Source organism: Staurois parvus, unplaced genomic scaffold (genome assembly GCF_062004578.1).
Source record: "Staurois parvus isolate SC_StPar_1 unplaced genomic scaffold, SC_StPar_1.0 ptg000334l, whole genome shotgun sequence".
Lineage (NCBI taxonomy): Eukaryota > Metazoa > Chordata > Amphibia > Anura > Ranidae > Staurois > Staurois parvus.
In genome coordinates, this window is record NW_028318130.1 from 7,300,627 (window position 1) to 7,323,906 (window position 23,280).

Sequence of the window (23,280 nt, forward strand, 5' to 3'; positions counted from 1 at the left end):
TAAGCTTTTTATTTTTATTTAGTGAAAGTGGATTTTTCTTTTAAAGGGAAAATTTTATATGTGATTTTTTTTTATATATACTTCAATTTATATCTTGTCAAACATTTTACTAAATGTACGAAATGTGAATTTTGTATATTCTACTGCAGCATGTGAATCTCCTCCCATGTTTAAAGAAAATGTAATTTTTTTCATATGTGCCTTGTTTTTTTTTTCTCACTGCTTCCTTTATCACCAGTGAGATTCAAACGTTCCAGACAGTTGTGCTCCTGACTGGTGCCTGTAAACATCTAAATAGGTACATTTTGTTACATCAGTCTTTTTGTATGTGATAGACAGCACAGAATCCACAGGAAGTGTGTTTTGGGAATACTTCTTTTGCTATGCAAACGGATAACAAAATGGAGTTCTCATATCACCAAACTTCCAATGAAGTGGAGTGGATCGGTACCCTACAGCAATGCCTAGATGAAAAATGGAAGTACCAAGCATATAGACTATTTTGCTGTATCTATCTCATGGTGTTATTTTACATTTTGACTGCATATTACCTTTAGCTGTTTAGCTACAGATAAATGTTAATATAATTCCAAAGCCACTATAATGTGAATGTAGGTCAAGATTGAAAAGACTCAGGTGAGTTATAGTTATGTGACCTCCAAGCATGTCTGTTTCAAAAAGAAAAGGCCATGTTAGTCATCAAGGATTGAATCTGCCTAGCGGCTTTGTGAAAAGATTAGATTTAAATATCTGCAAAGAAAAGTTTTAGTAAGCTATACTGATCAAAAAAGGAAAACAACTGCATTTTTCAGGCGGGACTCAGTAAGTAAAATCTTGAGGGCTGAGTTGTTCCTGTAGAGTCTAGGCCTTCTACCTGTGCTTGTCCCCGTCCACATGCTATGCAAGCTCCCCCTGAGTGTTCAAGTATATGTAAACTCTCACCTTGTAGAACAAATCATTCAATTTAAAATAGAAATTAAAGGCAAAGCATTTGTGTATGGCTATAAAAAAAGACATTAAAATACTTTTTTTTCTCCTTATTATTGTTCATACTCCCTCTGTTCCCAGCTGCATAAAAGCTGAGTGAAGAGAAATAGTAGCACACTGATCTTCCCAGTGAAAGGCTGTGCAGGGGGTAGGGGGTGTCAGCAGAAGTTTGATCACTGGAGGAGAGCAGACTGAATTCCAGCACAGCTAGATAACTGATCACACTGTGCTCTCCTGCTTAGTGTGGTCAGTTTCACACAAAGGAAACAATACAAAGAGAGCAGGATACTTTTTAATACAAGTATATGGTACAGCAGTCACATATCAGGAATATAAAATGTTGGGTTTACATATTCTTTAAAGTGTAACTGAAGCCAAAAGTGTGGAGAGGAGGTTAGAACCTATGTCCGTGTCCCCGCTAAGAAGATTCATGCTCTCTGTTTGCCCTGCTGATCACTGTGTTGAGAGCAGGAATAGATGCAATAGACACATCAGTTTCAATGACAGCTGTCTAAGGGGATTCCCTAATTTTGGAGATCTTTTTCAAACTTGTTTGTTCAGGACAGGAAGTTTAGTGATATCTTCCCAATAGGATGCAGATAGGAAAAAAAAAAGGTCCTGATGGTGTTTTAACAAACATTACCTACTCTGTTCAAAATGAAAAAAAAAGTCTTGGCTTTAGATATACTTTCAAGAACACATACTGGTATCTCTATTGAAAAGAATAGGGGGACACAAAACTGCATTTGGTAAGTTACTGTTGGGACCAGAACTTTTCTATATTGACCTACATCACTGGCAGAGAAGCTCAAGTACTGTGTACTTGTATACAAAATTTTGCCAAAATTGTAAGAAGAAAATCAAACCAAGACTTTCTAAATAATATTTGTATGTTGTATGATTTTTTTTTCAATGGTGTATTTATGTCTTTGAAAATGGAATTTTTTTTTCTGAACCGTGCTATATCTGTTGACAAGATATCTGGAAATCTTTCTTATAAATTTGGTTTTTGTGGAGCAGTCCATAAGCTTACTGAATTACCCTCTTCAAAGAATGGCTTTTGCATCACCTCTTCCAAGGCTGACTTTAGATAAGTGACATATACTGTTCTTTCATACTCACACCCACACATATTCCAACCAGTCAGTTATCTCATGGCCACTTTTAAAGCTTTTCTAAACCCAAAAGCAAAAATGTAACACATTGCAGCTTACCAATCCTTAAATGATTTGGCTGTATTAGTGCTGTTTTTTTAGACCTTTTTCCTTTGTTTTCACCTAGTGATCTGGCCAATAAGTCTGTTATTTTTCAGCTTTTTATAACAGACCAAGCTGTCTAGTAAAAGTGGCAATTACAAGGTTGAGACAAACCATTTAACACTTATAGGAGTCCTTACAATGGTCAGCTTGTACTCATTTATCCCAAAAGGAAAATAAAACTGCTTAAAACATGGTAGCTGGAGTTTAGATTTAAAGTGGTTTTAAAGGCTTAAGGTCTTTTACCTTCATACATAGAATGCATGAAGGTAAAAAACCTGTGTGCAGTAGCCCCCCGCCCAAAAAAAAACATACGTTGCTCCCACTATTGTCAATCACAGCCAGTGTGCCAATGATGAGAGAGCAAGGGGTGGGACCGAGACACACTCTGTGTGTAAATGGACACACAGAGTAGCTGCTCGGGAGCAAGCCTGCTCAGGTGCCCCGATAGCAAGCTGTTTGCTATGGCAGCACTAGGCAGAAGGGAGGGGCCAGAAGCACCAGCAGTGGATCTGAGAAGAGGAGGATTAGGGCTCCTCTGTGCAAAACTATTAAACATCACAGGACCGCCTAGCACCCCTCCGGGATGTTTCCATCAGAGAACTGCTTCCTTGCTGCTGGAATACAGGAGCAAGGTATTGTAACTGGGCATTGCACCCAACAACTTGACAACACTAGATTAGGCACAACTGGATCTTCTTTATTGAACAGAAATACAGGTTTTTATACACTTCAGAAATAGGGACAGTCCTCAGATAAACAATAAAAACAAATATTACACATTGGGTTAAAAATCGCACACTGATTGGGTAACAACGTAAAATTGACACAAGACTAATCCCATGATGTAGGAACCTCCAGGAGGACTAGCCAACAGACAGAAACAATAGGTGACTAAATTAAATTAACAATGGGACAAATACAACAGTAAACATATAACACCTTAAAAAACAGATTACAGAAAGAAACCTCAGCATCAGGTAGTTTTGATCTGATTATATTAACATCTGCTCTGAGACTAGGAGGGGGTAAGATGCAGTCAATGCTGGTTTGGGCACAGAAACCCCAAATCTGTACCTGGGTCGTCCAGTTCTCAGTGTCTTTGTGTTTTAAGGAGACATAGACTTGAATTTGAAGTAAAACTACTCCAAGAGGTCCCCCAGGACCAGTCAAGTCCATCTAAAGCTACTACTAGTACAGTACATTTAATATTACCCTCTGTACAGGTTGACAATGCTGCTCTCCAAGGGTGGCTCCATCGTCTAGAGAATGAATCCACCCTATTAGGATGTGTGTTACTGGCTGTATCACTGGGTGAAAATAAAGGAAAAAAGCCTAAAAAAAGAAAACTAATACACCACTTTTAAAGCCCAACTCACAGCCACTTGAAAGTTACTCCCTGAAGTAGGGCTGTACCAGCACTGCAAGAGTTAAGCCACAGAAGTTTCGAAATGGCTGGGATTCGAACCATCTATGGGCAGGCTGATTTTATCCCAAGTTGATTGTTGTACAACTTGGGTACAACCGGCATGTCAGATTTTTCTTTTGGTTATTGCTAGCAGCTATTGTAGCTGCTAGCAGTAATCGTTGTGTTCTCTCAGTGGGGAAGGCTCTCCTGACCCCCCTGCCTGGAGAACACAATAGCTCAATGGAAAGAATTCCCCCATGAAAATCACATTATGCATGGCCTGCCTTAGTAGTTTTGTCTTGGGGAGAGAAAAACAGTTTTTATTACCTGATCCTCTGCTCCTCCAGCAGATGGCACTCCCCCACGCTACAGCAGTCCCTTGGCATCCTCAGACCCAGTGCAGGGCTATGCACTCTATATGATGCCCAGAGGAGTGGAAGATCAGGTAAGTAAATCTTTTTTTTGTTCCACCAGACTTAAATGAGCAATTAACTCTTGGATAAATTTTTAGTTGCCCAAAGATAAGCTTTAGGGATTAGTAAGCAATATATAAACATTTTGTTTTTGAGTTTAAACATGCTTTAAGCATCTCTGCAGCAGCCGAAATATTCAATATTAATAGGCCCCATAAAATGAACAGTAGATATCTAACACTCATGTAATGACCTGAGTGGCTCTGTCCAAGAGTACTGTGAGCTCAGGCCAATGTAATGACTTACCCCCAGGGGTGTACCCATGATGGCCTGGACTCACAGGAATTGGGTTAGGCATCACTCACTATGAATAAGAAATAGGCAGCACTCCAAACAACACATTTTTTGAGTTTTATATATTTATGAATGAAAACAACATATAGAGACATGACAGTACATCAGAGTACATGCATATGATCTCCTCTATAAAAAAATGTTTCAACAGGTATTGTATTAATAAGTTGCAGGTAAAACAGATACCAAGTAAATGGAAGTCTGCAGTCACTAGCACCAGTAATATGGCTGTAGCAACTGTGTAAGCAGGGGCAGACTTACCATTTGGAAACTCGGGCACTGCCCGAGGGCTCGGGGTCAGTAGGGGGCCCCATGAGATGCCCCTGGTACCTTTTTCATAGCCTTTTTTGAGTTTGGGAATGACACAGGAGCCCCATGATCCCCTTTTGCCTGGGGACCCCATGAGTTGTCAGTCCGCCCCTGCGTGTAGGAACACATGAAGTAACAGTTCAAGGCACTCTTGTAGTAGGAAACAGTAGCACTGACAGTAACAGGTGCAGGAATGCTGACAATAGCAGTTAGAGTTGCTGGTAGTACACCGGTATATTTGCAGCAGCACAACGTCTCACACAGGCACAGTCCACATTATCAGGGTGGTATCTGCAGGAGGGGTGGCTGACTGGTATGGTGATGGCACAAGCTGGCCTTGAGGAAACTGTGCAGGTCCTATGCAGTAGTCCTGGAAACCAGTGAACAGTAAAGTATCCCTAATCTCTCCCTTCTCTCACAGGAACCTTTTCCTAAGGCTAATTCACTGTTCCTGACAAGAGGGGTTCCTCTCCCTACTCTAGCCACTTACACATGCATTCCAAATCCAGCAGGGCAATGATATTTATTAACACTGCCCACACATAGATGGCCGCCAAAGGTCAGTCAGTGTTGCAGTGTTCAGTTGGGTGGCTGCACCCCTAGTGACACCTATGGAGTCTGCAGAGGAACAATGTTCACACAATGCCACCTAAAAGATGGAGAACAAACTGCTTCTGCCTACTTGTGCAGTAAAGTAGATTAAAGAAGTTCTATAGTCACAGTATACACTTTGATTTTATGTGAGGCTCCTATGTTGTCATCACATGTGTTCTATGTCTCCCCCAAACTGGTTCCCTTTCCGTCTCACAGCAGCATCACAAATGGTAAGTATTTATATAAAAGGGGAAGAACAGAACCTCATAGTACAACCAATAAAAGCAAGATAAAATGTATTTTGCTTATGCACTAACATGGAAATTAGTAACTTGCATTGACAAAAACAAAGATGCTGGCACAGGAACTTCCATTGGCATGCACGATAAAGCCACTGGCCACCAGCTACAACCAACGCATTTCCACACAACTGTCATCAGGGAAAGAAGACAATGACAGTTGTGTGGAAACACGTTGGGTGAAGCTTGTGGCCAGTGACATTGTTGTGTACACTGTCAAAGGTTCCAGAGGCACCATCTTTGTTTCTGTCACTGATAGTTATTGATTTTGACATATAAGTGCATAAGCAAAAAAAAAAAAAAAAAAAATCTTGCTTGTATTGGTTGCACTATGAGGTTCTGTTCTTCCTCCTGTGAATGCTGTTCTGAGTAACCGAGTATCATGTGATCATTATGATTGGACATAGCTATCACATGATAACAATGTAAACAACCTGTCATGAATGGCTTTCCTTTCATGAACAGCTTGTTTCTTGTTGTGATCTTTGATTAGCCCACATCAGTCATATGGTACCTGGCTGCCTTTACCATGTGCTTAGTTGTAGCCAGTCAAACATCTCAACCATAAGCAGCTAAAGCTATGCCTTATGCAGTGGTCATCACTATATAAGCAATAACAGTGTAGAAAAAAAATCCCTGATTACCTACCCCCAGAGAAGTAGTGTCACTATGGTGTCACTGAGCTACTCTTATGACATGATATAAAAAAAAAGAAAAAAGGTTTAAAAAAGAATAAAAAGTATTTCATTTTCTTTTCTTTTTTTTTTAACTTTAAATCATCAGTCAGTATCCCTGATCACCACCACACCAGTGATATGATGAGGCTGTACTGCACTGGTGACAGTATGTAAAACAATATATTTAATTACTTACGGTAATTTTCAAAAAATTGTGACAAAAAAAATTACATAAAAAACTCACCATGCCTCTTACTAAATATCTGTTGACTGTCTACTTTCCAAAAAGGGGTCATTTGATGGGTATTTGTACTGTCCTGGCATTTTAGGGCCTCAAGAAATGAGGCAGTTAGTACATCAGGATCGATTAATTTTTAAATATATATATATATATATCTATATATATATATACCATAGTTTGTGGACACTATAACTTCAACACAAGTAGTTAATATATACTTTTTCAGATTTTTTTTTGCCAGAGATATGCATCAGAATGCATTTTGGCTTAAAATGATAAAGAAATTAGATTTTTTTTATTGGATATGTTTTATAACAGAGAGTAGAAAATATGTTTTTTGTTTTCAAAATTGTTGGTCTTTTTCATTTACATAATAAAAAATTTAAAAACCCAGTGGTGATCAAATACCATTAAAATAAAGCTCTATTTGTTTGAAAAAATGATATAAATTGAATTTGCTTACAGTGTTGCATGACTGCGCAACTGCCAGTAAAATAGCTCAGTGCACAGATAGCAAAAAATGGCCTGGTCATGAAGGGAGTAAACAGGCTGAACTGCTGTAATACTGACACTCAGTGGCTGAATATCTCCTTGCCATGGGAACTCTGCCATACTGAAGTTTCTATCTGCCAAACCCAGCTCTGATGAAGAAGGGAGTACCCTTCGAAACGCGTCAGCCTTCACCCCCCCTTTTTGATTTACCTGTAACCCTGTTTGGATTATTGTTACTTATGCCTGTTATACAATCATTTTGTGAGTATATTTCCTTATTAATAAAATTAGTCACTATTTATTGAGGTAATGCGCAAGGTTTGTGCGCTCTTTCTTTCATCTTCCTCTACAGTTTTATTAGGCTTCCCCAGCTTCATGATAGAGCTGCACAACCTCTGATCACCAGTGGATGATCACACAACACGCTGCTTGTCACGAACGCCTGTTTGATCTGAGTCCTTGAGCGCAGGAGATAATGGATCTTTGGTGACATGAAGGGAGTAAAACCTGGAGCTCAGGTGGTTAAAGTTCTGTCATTTGATAGCTAAATTACAGTTTTGTTGTGTGGTTTTACTGCATTTTACCATAATACACAAATGTGAATAGGCCCTAATGATAGGTTAAGGGAGTGTTCCATTCTGTAAAATTAGTAATAAGTTACATGAAAATTCATAATATGGCAAGTATAGGTATGGCATAGCTCATTAAAAACCAAGTGCATCCAGAAATGTATACACTGAATAATTCAATGTATCTATTTTTCTGGTTAATGGACAGACAAACAGCTAAGGAAAACTTGCACAAGAAGGAATGCAAGCTGTCATACCAGCAGAGAAACAGACCTTGAAGTGGCAGTTATATAATAGTTCTTTCTAATTAGGGAAAATTTCTAACAAGCCAATGAAAAAATGAGGACAAAGTCAGGGCTGTTAATCTGAGTTACTCTGCTGCATCAGGTGATTAAATACTTTAGTAAGGGGAATTAACTCACTAATGGAGTCACAAACAACGCTGATATGCCAATCACTATACTGTAGATGCACTATAGATGCAAAAGTGCCTTTGATGAAAGACTAAAGTGAAACCTTAATTCCAATGGTACTTAACTATGTTGTAGTTGTGTAGAACAATGTTATTATTATTATATAGGATTTATATAGCGCCAACAGTTTGTGCAGTGCCTTACAAAATGAAGGTAGACAGGTAGTTACAATACAATTTGGTACAAGAGGAAACAGAAGGCCCTGCCCATTAGAGCTAACAATATGGAACCAAATGCCAAACTAGCAAACTATGCTACATTTCTGAATGTACCTTCATGACAAAGCCAAATTAAAAATCACAATATGCCTACAATTAAATGTACTGTACATGTTGTTTGAACTAAGCAGCCTATGTATAAAAGTTGTCACAAAAAAGATTCCTTTTGTAAATTGTAAATTAGTCTGAGTTTTTACATTTTTCTTAAAGCGGAGTTTCACTCATGCTGTCAAAACATAAAAGTCAGCAGCTACAAAAACTCCAGCTGCTGACTTTTAAAAAAAAGCCACTTACATGTCCCTCGGTGTGTCCCCTGCAGCCCGTTTCACTGGCTGTCCTGTATTCTAGGAGGTCAGCATCCTTGGCGTGGGCACCCGGCTGTGATAGCTTGCGGCTTCACAGCCAGGTGCCCACTGCGCATGCATGAGTAGCGCCACGCTTCATGAATGGTCCTGTAGTCTTCTGGGACCTGTCACGTGTCCCAAAAGACTACAGTGAGGGAGGCAGGGAGGACGTCTTCCGTTTCCGATCGCCTAAGCAATCGGACCAGAAGTGGGAGCGAGTACCTGTCAAATTCAGGTACCTGCCCCCCAAAGGTGCCAATCCTTAATGGGGAGCGGGGGAGCAGTCATTAAAGAAGAACTTCCCCTTTTGGGTGGAGCGCCGCTTTAACTACTTCCAGCCTGGGCCAATTTGGAAATTTCTTTCATACATGTAAACAGCATTTTATTGCTAGAAAATTACTTAGAACCCCTAAACAATAAAGGTTTTTAAGCAGAGGACCTGGAGAATAAATTGTCTGTTGTTGCAATGTTTTATGTTGCACAATAATTTGTACAGCAATTTATCAAATGCAGATTTTCAGGAAAAACTACACTTGAATGAATTTTAGTGCACACAAGTACGATACAATACCCATTTTTTAAATGAACTATAAAAGATTACACCGAGAAAATAGATACCTAACATATCATGCTTTAAAATTGTGTACGCCCGTTGAACGGTACCAAACTATGGTACTTAAAAATCTCCACATTTAATTCTACCAGTTTAGAGTTACACAGGAAGACTGGTGCTAAAATTATTGCTCTCACTCTGATGCTTGCAAAGATACCTCACATTTGGTGTAATTACCGTGTACATAAGCGTGCGGGGCCTACGTGCATGTTTGCATTTGCGTGTGAGTATGGGTAGGATGGGGGCACTTTAACATTTTTTATTGTATTATTTATTTTATTTTTTGATACTGTACTTTTATTTTTTTCATTGAACTTTATTTCTATTACAAAGGATGAAAAACATCCCTCGTGGTAGCATGGGCCGTGACCAGGGGCGGACTGACCATTCGAGCACTCGGGCACTGCCCGAGGGCCCGGGGTCAGTAGGGGGCCCCATGAAATGCTACTGGTTCCTTTTTTATAGGCTTTTTTGCGTGTGGGCAAGGACACAGGGGCCCCTTGATCCCCTATTGCCGGGGGCCCCGTGAGTTGTCAGTCCGCCCCTGGCCGTGACAGGTCATCTTTAGAGATATCTTGGAGAGATCTGGGGTCTATCAGACTCTATATCTCTCCTCTGGCCTCCAAAGCATCTTATCATGTAATCTGATCATCAACAGAGACTGGTTTGATCAGATGCTGTACAAGCCAGTAACAGCTTGTAAACAAACAAACTGAAACCGGAAGTGACTAAATCCTTGTCGTTTCTGGTATCTGACGTTTCTGGTATCTGACGTCACAGATTGGGAGAAACAATGGAAGTTCCTCTTACTCTGGGGACTCTGATCTAAGCGGTCGCATCTGTACTGGGCTCCGCTGCCAGTAAAAAGAAATCTTTGGCTGAACAAAATGATATTTTCATTGCTGCAGATGCAGAAATGATCAAGATATCACCTTCCTGTCCAAGGAAGTATATTTACAGTACATATGGCGTATGGGAAGAGGTTAATGAAGAATTCCAGATATGGTATTTTATACATAGTTACATGTAACTGCTTGTATACATGTAATGCTTTGCATTTTTTTCAGTGAATGCAAAATGTTCTGTTCATTGTGATTGGATGAGGTGAAGAGATGGGGCAGTGATGTCATGCTCTGCACCGCATCCAATCAGAAAATGCTTTGCCAAGCATCCAACATCATGTGTTTACAATGCAGTAGGGCAGCCACTTTGCACGGAACCTGAAAGCTAGTGGAGATCACTGGAGTATAGGAGCTTACAACAGTTATTTCCAGTTTCTAGAGGGATCCCTCAGCTGTGGTATAAACTATGTTAAATTGGTCCAAACTGGATCAATGTAACCAGGGCTTTTTATCAGAGAAAAAGTGCAGGTACTCTCCACTTCCGTGTCACCCCTTGTCTTCGTCCCCTTACCCACCTCCAAGCAAGCTCCTCTGCAGCCAGGAACACTAGGTTCCCTCCAGCAATGATAGCCCCCCCAGAAACAATAGATCCCCATTCTCCCAGCAACCATAGACCACCAGCATCAAAATACCCCCCAAAGAACAATAGAACCCCCTCCTGCAATAATAGACTCCCAATGTCACAATACAGTAGGTCTACCAGCAGCCAGCATTAATAGACCCTCCAGCAGACAGAAACAATAGACTCCTCCCTCAACAGTAAATCCATAACAGCAAAAATAGATCCCCCACCAACAATAGAGCAAATGATCCCAGAGTGATAATAGACCCCCCAGCAGCCGGCACCAGTAGAACCTCCAGCAAACCCCTTTCAGTGCCGGAGGTGCTGGAACTGCTTTCTCCTGCACTCCCACTGAAAAAAACCCTGAACGTAACTATGTAAGAATGCCATACCTGGAATTCCTCTTTAATACCTCTTTGTCCCATGGTATTGCAATATCGTGAAAAAGAAACCTTCAGAAAGTTGCTTGTTATTGTTCACATTGTATATTGCTCACAATAATCTTTCCAGTCACTAATAGTCCTTAGAGTCTGCCTTCTGTGGCCATCATTTGGTCTCATACTGTAGCCTAGATTCCATTTCAGGCACCTTTACTGAAGGATCCTTTTGCAAAATCACATCTGCTTTTGTGCTATAGATAATAAGAATACCATATTTTCCTAAGGGCTACAGAAATGTAGCAGATTTTTTTTTAAAAAGAAGTAACTGAATGGGAGACGCTGGAAGGATTTTCTGACCCGCTGGATTTCCTAATGTTTCTAGTCCCCCAGTATGATCATTTGCACTCCAGAAATGCTGAGATTACTGCACAATTGCCCAAAACTGTTCATATTATATCAAATTACCTCATTTGTCCAACCCTAATGAAGAAATGCATTTGATCAAGAAATAATTCAACAGAATGCTCTGTCATAGGTATTACCGCACTACCGGCCAATACATCACCCTACCATTGTACTACTGCAAAAGTCACCTCAGGCTACAGTTGAAAGAAACATCATTTTGACACTATTGATGCATACATGCCATGAATAACCATGCAGGTCAGACAGAAAATAGGGAATTATTATTAATATTATACGAGACTTGTATAGCACCAACAGTTTACAATATAAATGGAGACAGTACAGCTAAAATGCAATCAAAACAAGAGGATTAAGAGGGCCCTACTCATAAGAGCTTAGAATCTAATAGGGTAGGGCAAGTGGTACAAAAGATTATAACTGTGGGGGATGAGCTGCTGGAAGTGATAAATGTCTATTCAGAGGTGTGGTAGGCTTCCCTGAAGTGATGAGTTTTCAGGGATCGCCTAAAGACAGCCATAGTAGGGGATAGCCGGACAGATGGAGGTAAAGAGTTCCAGAGGATGGGAGAGACTATGGCAAAGTCCTGGAGACAAGCATGGGCGGAGGAGACAAGGGAGCTTGAGAGCAGGAGATCATGAGAGGAGCAGAGAGGACGGTTTGGGTAAAACTCGGAGACAAGATTGGTGATGTAGCTCGGGGCAGAGTTGTGGATGGTTTTGTATATTGTTGTTAGTATTTTAAATTTAATCGGAAGCCAGTGGAGGGATTGGCAGAGAGGGGTGGCAGACACTGAGCGGCTGGTAAGGTAGATGATCCTGGCAGCAGTATTCATAATAGACTGAAGAGGGGATAGCTTGTGGAGAGGTAGGCCTATGAGAAGGGAGTTCCAATAGTCAAGACGAGAGATAACGAGTGAGTGAATGAGTAGCTTGGTAGTTTCATAGGTTAAAAAGGGGTGAATTTTAGAGATGTTACAGAGGTAAAGTCTACAATCTTTTGACAGCGATCGAATTTGGGGCCAAAAGGATAGGTCAGATAGGAACCAATCATATTTTTGTCTAAGAAGCCTCTGATGAGAGAGTCACTGTCTTGCTAAATTACCTACTAGTGCTGAGCTTGGGAAGTCTTTATTCAGCATACCTGTGAGAGTGATGAATCAGTATGTATCCTGGGAATCAAACAATGAAGGCTTCCATTAAAGTTTCAAAGAAAGATGTATTGCACAATGACAGATACCCCATGAAATGAACCTTCTGGCCATTTTACCCTTTAAAAGATAAGTTCACCTTTTGGACAAAAATAATAAATGAACATTTTTTGGAGGTAAAAAATGTGTATTTATTAGTTTTGTCCAAAGGAGCCTGGGATTCATTGCACCAGCGATTAGTAGATCGCTGATACCATGCAGGTCTCCTGCAGACCTGTCAGAATATCTGCTTGCCATACGGGATGTACGAGCAAGCAGATATACTGACAAGAAGCTTCAATGAACTACCAAGGTGCTCCAGAGTGCCATGGTAGTTAATGAAAAACTACAAGCCAACTGTCGGGACTTGTAGGCACTCAATCAGAGAACACTGTGAATGAGTGACACCGTCGTGTGGGTGGAGCTCCGCACGGCCACATTGTTTTCAAATCTGACAGATAGTATGGGGAAACTCTTCCCCGTACTATCTGTCAGAGGGAGGGGGGGCAACGGGCGTGGCTGCGGCTATGGGAACATGTTACACGTTCTACCCTAAAAACGGCTGGAACATGTAACATGTTCCAAAGATAAACTTGTCCTTTAAAAGTAAAAGTGCTACATAGAAAATGACAGGTTTCCTACATTTATCTTGATTAGTCAGGGCTAAGCCATGCCGAACTGCCATTCCCTGTCCATCATAAGTGACTTCACTGCCACCAAGGCACTCTCATTATACAGAGGGATAAAGCTTGGGCTTGGCTTACTCCTGAATGCCCACAGTAACAAAAAAACTTGTTGAAGACCAAGTATTTTTTGGGATTGTTTTGTTTACAAGTTTAAATTTGTAGTTTTTGCTTGAAAATTACTTATAACCCCCAAACATTATATATTTTTTTATAAAGACCTTGGAGAATGAAATGGCGATCGTTGTAAATTTTTATGTCACATGGTATTTTTCAAATACAATTGTTTTTGGAGAAATAAACTTTAGTGAATGAAAAAAAAGCAAAACACTATATATACCCCATTTTTTTGTAAAATATGAAAGAGGATGTTACAAAGAGAAAATAGCTACCTAGCATGTCATGCTTTAAAATTGCGCACAAGTGTGGAATGGCGACAAACTACAGTACTTAAAAATGTCCATAGGCGATGCTTTAAAAGTTTTTACAGGTTACCAGTTTAGAGTTACAGAGGAGATCTAGCGCTAGAATTATTGCTCTTTTTCAGTGATACCTCACATGTATGCTGTGAACACCTTCTACATATGCATACGCAATTTATGTATGCAATCGTTTCTGCTCGTGAGCACATTGGGATGGAGGCGCTTTTTTTTACACTGTCCATTTATTTGGGTTTTTTTTTATCACTTTCGCCACCAACCGGCTGTGACGTTACGACATTGCTCCGGTCCTCCATCATGATAGAGGTGATCAAAGACCATTCAGTCTTTCATTGCCTCCATCTTGAACGGGCCGTACCGCTGGAGCATTTCTTGGGATTGCTATCATCATCTGTGAGCCCGAGAAACACTGGCAAGTGGCGGGGAAGAGGGGGGGGGCGGCGACATCCCTACGGAAAGCGTTTCAGTGGCTCAAGAACAGCTAGGACCGCTTTCAAAAGACAGCCACCCATTTCGTTAAAAAAAATGATACCATGGTTATGGCTAATGTCTTCAGCTATAACCCCAGTAAATCACTTGAAAACAGCAATGTTTTATATGTGTTGTGGTCTTCAAGTAGTTAAAAAAGGAAGACAGGGGGGCGTGGCCGAGCCGCGAGTGAAGATGGCCGCGTAATCACGGAGCTCCCGCCGGCCGGTTCCTACCTTGCTGCCGCTCTGCACTGACGGGTGAGACATCTCCCCTCTGCTATGGGGAAGACTGACAGGGCACCCTCTGGGGCCAGATCGCGGTCCCCGCGGGGTCACAACGCTCAGGGGAGGCATATAAAGGAGCTCTTCCGCTCCCAGCTGAAAGACGGGCCGCAGCCCTCTCCCTCTCCAGCGTCATCCCCCTCTCCCCCTCCCTCTGCAGTCTCTGACACAGGCTCTGCAAGCACAGCCGAATATGCTGTGCTGGACACAGTGCCACAGCTGGATTCCTCACATTCCTCACATGCTACACATTCCCTATCATTAAGGGACCTCCAGGCTGTGGCAGCTGATATAAAGTCCACCCTAACCACTACATTAACCTCTGCCCTCACTGAATTAAGGGATGACATCCGCTCTATGGGCACAAGGGTGGAGCGGGTGGAGCTGGATACCAGGCAGAATCAGGCGGCAATTTCTGATTTACAACAACAATCAGCGCTGCACGTGTCGACCATTCGAGATTTTTATAGACACATTGAGGACTTAGACAATCGTGGACGCAGACGCAATATTAGGGTCCGGGGCCTTCCTGAATCAGTGGAACCTTGTGATGTCCCTAAAGCGGTAATAGCTATCTTTAATGACCTTCTAGGTCGCCCACCTTCAACCATGATTGCCATTGAACGTGTACACCGGGCGACCCGCCCTAGGGGGGGAGACACAGACCCTCCCAGGGACATAATTTGCTGTCTTGAAAGTTACCCGCTTAAAGAGGATATCCTCAAATGCGCCAGGGGGAGAAGACATCTTGCTTATGAGGGGGCGGAGATACAGCTATATCAGGACCTATCCAATCTGACCCTGCAACAAAGGCGGGCGCTGCGCCCCCTATTGGATACTCTCCGCACGCGCAACATCCCCTATAGATGGCGGTTTCCGTTCTGCCTTTCTGCTCAAGTGAATGGCCGTAATTTCAACCTACGTGTTCCTGAAGAACTGCCATCTTTTTGCTCTGCTTTGGATATTCCTCCGATTGCCTTACCCGATTGGAATGGGTCTATGAGGTTGCCACGTGCCCCAGATCTGAGAGCTGAAGATGGTGCAACGGGCGGGCCTAACCCTGCTCAGCGACGGCGCCGGATGGTCCCTTCGACACCTCCACGATTCCCTGCAGGGGCCTCTATGGACACTTCCAGTCCCACGGCCTCCCCGGCGCACAGGAAGCCTCGGCACGAGAACCAATGATCCGCTACACCAGCAGGCTTTCAGCCTCCGTTTTTCCAGTTTTCCTGTTGATTTGTGATTGGCCAGCTACTTTTGCTTTGAGTAGGGCTCTACTGGTTTGCCCCAACGGTTACTGTTGCCTCGTTACAGTCGCTCTCGCAGGCTTTAGTCATCCATGTTGATATGCCACCTCCCCAGGTTTTGGGGTGATATTTATTAGCGTACAGGTCAGGAGACTTGTTCAAGATCGACACCCGGTATACACCCCATTGGTTTGCGGATTCTCCTTGCTCTAACAAGCCTACTGCTCTTGCTCTGGATCTCTGCGCCTATCGCATCATGGAGCTACCTCCCCGCAATATATTGCCTACTGAAGAAGAATGGTCTTGCTCCCACGGCAGGGGTCTCTATCTCCTTCCGGGTGCCCGGTTCACTTCCTGTCTTAAGCTCCTCTTGTTCCGGTTTGGTGAAAGCTCTCGGGAAGGCCGGCTCCTTCCAGTTTGTACTGCACTACAAGCCCAGGCCGCGACCCGGCTTCATCTGAAGGATTTTTGCAGCCTTTTGGGGTCTATTTGACCGGAGGGAATTGCCTTTGCTCCTGCTTCGGACATGTGCTCTATATGATACCCGTGGTTACTTTTGATATCCTTTTTGAGTTCTGCACTAGATACGGGATTTTGATGAGGGGCAGTTGTTATTTAGGGGAAGGGGGGTGGGACGGGGGGGGAGAGGGATCTACCTCACAATGCTGCTGCCAGGGGATTGTTGGGAGCCCTTGTTACATTCTGAACGATGCCGCGTGAATGACCATCACCTCTGCGCACTTTGTTTGAGGCCTCACGGAGCCGGTTGGTGTACTCCCCTGTGACCTGCTTTTCTGTAGGCGCTTACGGCTGTCCTGGGGCTCTATGCTTCCCCCCAGTCCTGGGGGTGTGCCCCCCCCTCCTTTCAGTATTGGTTATGGGAGAGGTGCTGCTCATTCTCGTGGGTGTCACAGGGGTCTTGGTAGAATCCGTTCCATATTTTGCTATAATTAGATGAGCTCGTCTCCACGGGGTAACAGTTCTGGCACTGAGTCTGGGGATCCTGAGTAGTACGGATGCCTGAAGCTGGGGTATACTGTTTTCTAGGGTTCTCTCCTGACCTCAGTTTTTGTATTGAAATTTGTTTTTCCTGTATGGTATTTGTTCATATGTTATGTTGTATTATTGCTTCTTTAATTGATAAGCCTGTATTACTCCTTACGGCCTCTCACAGATCTACTGTTTTACATGTCCTGCCTGTAGGTTCTGTTCTTATACGGAGGTAATTTGCCCTGTCCTCATGCAGGATTGGTTAGCCCCTTGATTTTTCTCAATCCGTATAATGGAATATCTGTGACCTATTATCCCGTCACTGTTGCCCCTTTTTGCCAGCGTGCCCGCCGCGGGCACCCGCATACGCCTCCTGGCTTATCACCTCTTGGGGTTGTCCAAGGTCTTTTCCCTTTTAGCTTGGCCTTTACTGTACACAGTATTACATGCCTTGCTTGCGCCCCCCCTTTTTCAACACTCACCCTCCTTTAGTTTTGTTTTTTTGATTATGCACTTTACAAGGCGACCGGCCGGCGGTTGCTTCACTCTTGGCTCAACGCTTACTTCGTTCCCCACACAGTGAGCTCTGTGAGCTTTCACTGACCTCATACATTAGGCTACTATTATTAGTTTTCTCTCCTCTACTTTTTCTTCTCTCTCGTTTTTCTCATCCCCCTTTTTTTTTTTTTTTTTTTTTTTTTTTTTTTTTTCTTTCTCTTTCTCTCTCTCTTTGGCTCTAAATTTTTTTTTCTTTTTCTGTTTTTTCCTCCTTCTTTCTGTACTTCTCCTTTCATACGTGGACTAGCTGGTCTTCTCCCCGAGCCGTGTAGTACTTTCCCCCCCTTTCCTCCCTCTCTTTTTTTTTTTCTCTCTTGGGAGTTCCCTTTCTCCTTCTCTTTTTTCTCGCTCTCTACCCCCTTACTTCTCTCCCTCTTCTCCTACTCCACCCCCCCCCCCCCCCCCATTTTTTTTTTTTTTTTTTTTTTTTTTCTCCTCCCTCCCTGCACATTTGCAGTTGTGTCATCAGGCTTCTGCGAACAAGTTTGACAGTCATGCTTTCTCCCGCCTCTAACGCGGGACTGCTGTCCTTAAAAATTCTTTCACTCAATGTTCAGGGTTTGAACACTCCCGAAAAGCGATCTATGTTGCTTTCTTACGCGCATAAGCAAAAGGCGGATATACTCCTCCTCCAGGAAACGCATTTTCGCAGGGACTCCATACCCAAGCTTTTTAACTTCAGATACCCTACTGTTCTTCATGCCACCAATCCACTGGCTAAATCGAAAGGAGTGGCTATCCTGTTTGCCAGACATCTTCCATTCGTGCTACAGGATTCCCTTGCTGACCCGGAGGGCAGATATCTGTTTGTAAAGGGCTCTTTTTCCAACAGACCCATCACACTTGCCAACGTTTATGCTCCCAATACCAAACAGGTCACGTTCATGCGTATGACTGCTGCTACTTTGGCTGAGTTTCAATCAGGTATGCTGATACTGGGGGGGGACTTGAATGTCCCATTAAACCCATTGCTAGACTCCTCCTCCGGCAGTTCGTTTTTGCCTTTTAAGGCCCTTAGGCAGATACATTTGCAGTTGCAACACTTGCAATTACATGACTCCTGGCGCACACTCCACCCCACTGTTAAGGATTACACGTTCTTTTCTCCGCCGCACAATAAGTATTCTAGGATTGATTACCTTTTTCTGTCACAGTCGGACCTCCCATTTCTACATGCTGCTTCTATAGAGCCGATGGTCCTCTCCGATCACCACCCCATAACCGTAACCTTGCGGCTCCCGGAGAAATTTGCTCGCTCGAAGCTATGGCGCTTAGACGCCTCGCTTCTAGCAGACTGTGCTATTGAACAAGGCATTCGCTCTGATCTGCGTGAATATTTCTCTTTAAATGGCTCTTCGGATACCTCCCCCCTTACGCAGTGGGAAGCTCATAAATGTGTTATCCGGGGTTGCCTTATAGCGGCAGCAACGAGACGTAAGAAAGACAGACAGCGACGTTTGCAGCTACTTACAGATAGGATACGCTCTCTGGAGAGGGCACATAAACAGACTCTGGCTGCGTCGACTCTTTCGGAACTCACAAATGCTCGCTTGCGACTTCTCACTGAGCTGGGCAAAGTGGTCAAGAAAAGATTCATCCTCTCCCAAAAGCTTTATTATGAGTTTGCCAATAAAAGCGGGAGGTTTCTAGCTCGGGCTCTTCGGGAAAAACGTTCTCATATGACTGTACATAAAATAAGAGGCCCTGGGGGTGTGATGGCCACATCCAATCCTGATATTGCCTCTCAGTTTGAACATTTTTATAAGTCCCTTTATAATCTTCCACCAGAACGTCCCCCGATGCACATTGACAGGCCCAGAGTGTCCCTAATCTCTGAATTTCTTCGTCTTCATGGTCCAAACGCTCTCTCTGAGGAGACGGTTTTATCGCTGGACCAAGATCTGACCTTAAGCGAATTGCAGTGCGCAGTGCGGCAGTTGAAAGCGGGCAAAAGTCCGGGTCCTGACGGCTTGTCTGCGGCTTATTATAAATCCTTTCTGGACATTCTGAGTACTCCATTTCTTTCCGCTTTCAATACTCTTTCTCAGTCCCCTAGGCCACATCATAGGCTGTTGGAAGCACACATTTCCGTCATCCCCAAAAGCGGTAAAGATATCTCTCAGGTGTCTAATTACAGACCCATCTCCCTGCTAAATGTGGATATTAAGTTGTTTGCAAAGATGCTTGCTAACCGACTTCTCCCTTTGCTCCCATCCCTCATTAACTTGGATCAGGTGGGATTTATCCCTGGTAGAGAAGCAAGGGACAACACTATCAAGGCCCTTAATCTCCAACACTGGCTTTGCAAATCGAACTCTCCGGCCTTCTTCCTTTCATTGGACGCTGAGAAGGCCTTTGACAGGATTGCTTGGGATTATTTGCGGGGATCGCTGGTAGCTTTGGGCCTGGGCGAGAAAATGCTGAACTTTATTATGACCCTATACTCGGGCCCTACAGCTCAAGTTCGCGTTAATGGACACTTATCAAACCCTTTTTGCCTTGGAAATGGCACTCGTCAGGGTTGCCCCCTATCCCCGCTTTTGTTCGTCATTTCCCTTGAACCTCTTTTGAGACAACTTCGCGCTAATCCAGATATTAAGGGGATCAGGATAGCAGACAAAGAATACAAAATTGCTGCTTATGCGGATGATATCCTTCTTTTTTTGGCTGACCCTCGCACCACTCTACCGAGTTTGCTGAAAGACTTTGCTTTTTTCCGCTTTTTGTCGAACCTGAAAATTAATTTTTCAAAGTCATTCGCCCTCAACATAACCCTTCCCACTGATCTCGTCTCCTTCTGTGAGTCTCATTTTCCATTTCAGTGGGTGAGGGATGCCCTTCCATATCTTGGTATACATCTCACCCGTAATCTGGACGACCTTTATGCCAAAAATTTCTTACCGGTTTTCAAAGTCATACAGGAAGACCTAAACAAGTGGCATCGCCCTTGCTTCTCTTGGTTCGGTAGGGCTGCAATTATTAAAATGAATATACTTCCGCGTCTCCTCTATCTCTTCCAAACTTTGCCAATTCTACTTCCAATGACATTCTTTGCTTCTTGTAAGAAACTATGTTCATTCTTTTTATGGAATCACAAGCGTCCGCGGGTCTCATTCTCTCAGCTAACTCGTCCCAAACTCAGCGGGGGCATTGGGCTCCCTGACCTACACCGCTACTACTGGGCGTGTCATCTTTCCCGCATAGTCGACTGGCACATTCATTCTGCTTCCAAAGACTGGGTCCTTTTGGAGAAGGCTTTTTCGCCCACTCCCCTGCCATCGATCCCTTGGTTATTGCCGAAACACACACCTCAGGTTCTCCTCTCTCATCCTTTGATAGGTCCCACGTTAGAAGTTTTCCGCAAGGCTTGTAAAACGTCGTCCGTTTCAAACTCTCCTAGTCCCTTGACGTCGATCCGCCTGAATCCAGATTTTCCCCCAGGGATGCACAAGGATTTTTTATCAAATTACTGGCCACACGATCAGATTCTAGTAAAACATTTTCTTCACTCCGGCAAGGTGAAAACATTACAGGAGCTGAAGGTTAGCTTGAATATCCGCGAATTCCCTCTCTGGGCCTTTCTTCAGATTAGACACTTCCTGCTTTTCCATAAATCCCGCCATAATTGGACTCGCCCTGTTACTCCATTTGAATCCTTATGCTCTAAATCCGAACCGCGGACGCATTTGATCTCTGAGATTTATCCTCTCCTAGGGGACAGCAGGACTTGCACTTCTTTCCCCTCTTGTCGCGCGTGGAACAGAGACCTAAAGACGGATTTATCGGAATCGGATTGGGACCGCATTTTTATGTACTCCCACTCCTGCTCGAGTAATGTTTCGACGCAGGAAAATGGTTACAAATTGGCCACTAGATGGTATCGTACTCCCTCCAGACTTCATCGGTTTAACTCTTCTGTCCCTGATGTGTGCTGGAGATGTGGGACACCTGATGGCTCTTTCTTGCATATTTGGTGGTCCTGTCCACTTATTCAACCATTCTGGCTGGAGGTCCACCGGTTGGTGACTTCAGTGACCACTTTGCCCATAGTTTTCTCTGCTGCTCAGCTATTGCTTCATCATACCCCCATTCCTAGGAGTCAATATTTCAAGTCCCTAGCGATGCATATGATCAACGCAGCCAGACTCTGTCTTCCTGTGCTTTGGGGCTCTACTCACCCCCCAACTATACGCGATTGGCTCAATCGAATAAGCAAAGTGGCGGAAATGGAGGAACTGATTGCGACTGCACTTGACATGCCAACTAAATACTCACATGTTTGGGCCTGCTGGACCCACTTTGTAACTACCCCTGAATTCGGATCTCTCATGGGTCGGGATACCTGATTGAGCTCAGCCCTACCTCTGGTTATGCCCTTGGTTCTTTCATTATCTGCGTGGTAATGACCTCCTTTCCGGTAATTTATATTTGCCTGCTTAGCTTTGGTGAGTGTTTATATTCTTGACACTTTCATTTATGATCTCCATTAACTCTGTTGACACAAACTTCGCAGCCCGGACCTTTCGCTTCCCTTGCTTCCCCTTTATTTTATTTATTTATTTATTTTATTTTTTTTTGCCTCTTATCCCCCCTTCTCCTTCTCCCCCTCCTCTCCCCCCCCCCCCCCTCTTCCCCCCCCCCCTTTTTTTTTTTTTTGTTTTTGTTTTCCCCCTCTTTCTCTTCTCTCTCTCTACTATGACTCCCATTCTTTTCCTTTTCTTATCCTTTTCTTTCTTTCTATTCCCCTTTTTTCTTTTCTTTCTCGACAACCTCTTAGTCTTCGATCAGGCTTAGTCTTCATTTTATCCAGGATTACTTGGTGTATGGTTAGCTTATATCTTCTAGGATAGTCAATGGTACTCATGACATCTTCTCTTAGACTGCGATGCTCATTTGGCCTCATGATAGCGCACTGCTTTTGGTTTAGGCTCTGACGGTTCATTTCCTCCATGCATAGGCCAGTACGCCAATATTCACTTGGTGGAAGTAAGCGGTTATTACCTTCTCTATTGTACATTTTTGAACCTTGAGTACTACAGGCCTATCTCTGCCGTAATTTGCCATGCTTCTGTTATCCACAGTGTCGTGTCGCACTCTACCATGTTGTTTCTTCCTGTATTTTGGTTTAAGCTGTATCTATGACCTGATTGATGCTGTATGTGCATTTCTTTATATTTTCCTGTAACATGTTGTCACTTCTAAATAAACTTTTATGGAATAAAAAAAAAAAAAGGAAGACAGTGGAGGTTAAGATACAGATCTGGCCAAAGGTATTTTCAGCCCTTTACTTTTTTCCCCAAAAACCCAGTTTGCCATTAAAACCCAATAAATTAAAACATAATCACAGTAATGAAGCACTGTTTAACAGGACAGTGAAATGGTAAACATTGTAAGTAATATGTACATTTGCTTGCTGCCCTGGAACAGTTCTTATATTTATAAGTGTGCGTTGGATACTATTTATTCATCTTTAGCTTTCTTTTTTGGCTTTCCCATAGCAGCAAGCAAAATGATGAATACTTCAGGTGCCTATGCTGTATAAGGCTCTACAAAAAAAAAAACAATAATAGGCAAAAAAAAACAGCACCATTTATAAAGGTGATTTTTTTTTTCTGCTGCCCAGCCTAACAACATCACATTTTCCAGAAAATAGAATTACTCCCAAAGCACAACCCCAATTTTAACACATACAGTATATTGTTCTACAGGCTTAGAGGAAAAACAAACTACTGCAAACATTACTAAATTCTTATGAATTTTCCTATGCATTCTCTTAATACAAGGTATCTTTGTAGTATTTATCATAATGTAATCAACATAGTCAATGTTATATTAACCACCTACCGGGCAATTATACCCCCTTCCTGCCCAGGTGAATTTTCAGCTTTCAGTGCTGTCGCACTTTGA

At 42.9% G+C, this 23,280-nt stretch overlaps 1 protein-coding gene across 1 annotated transcript in view; it reads right to left on the reverse strand.

Moving 5' to 3' along the window:
- Positions 1-23,280, reverse strand: part of GPM6A (glycoprotein M6A) — a 335,676-nt gene that overhangs the window by 248,674 nt on the left and 63,722 nt on the right. The gene's annotated exons all lie outside the window — the stretch shown is intronic.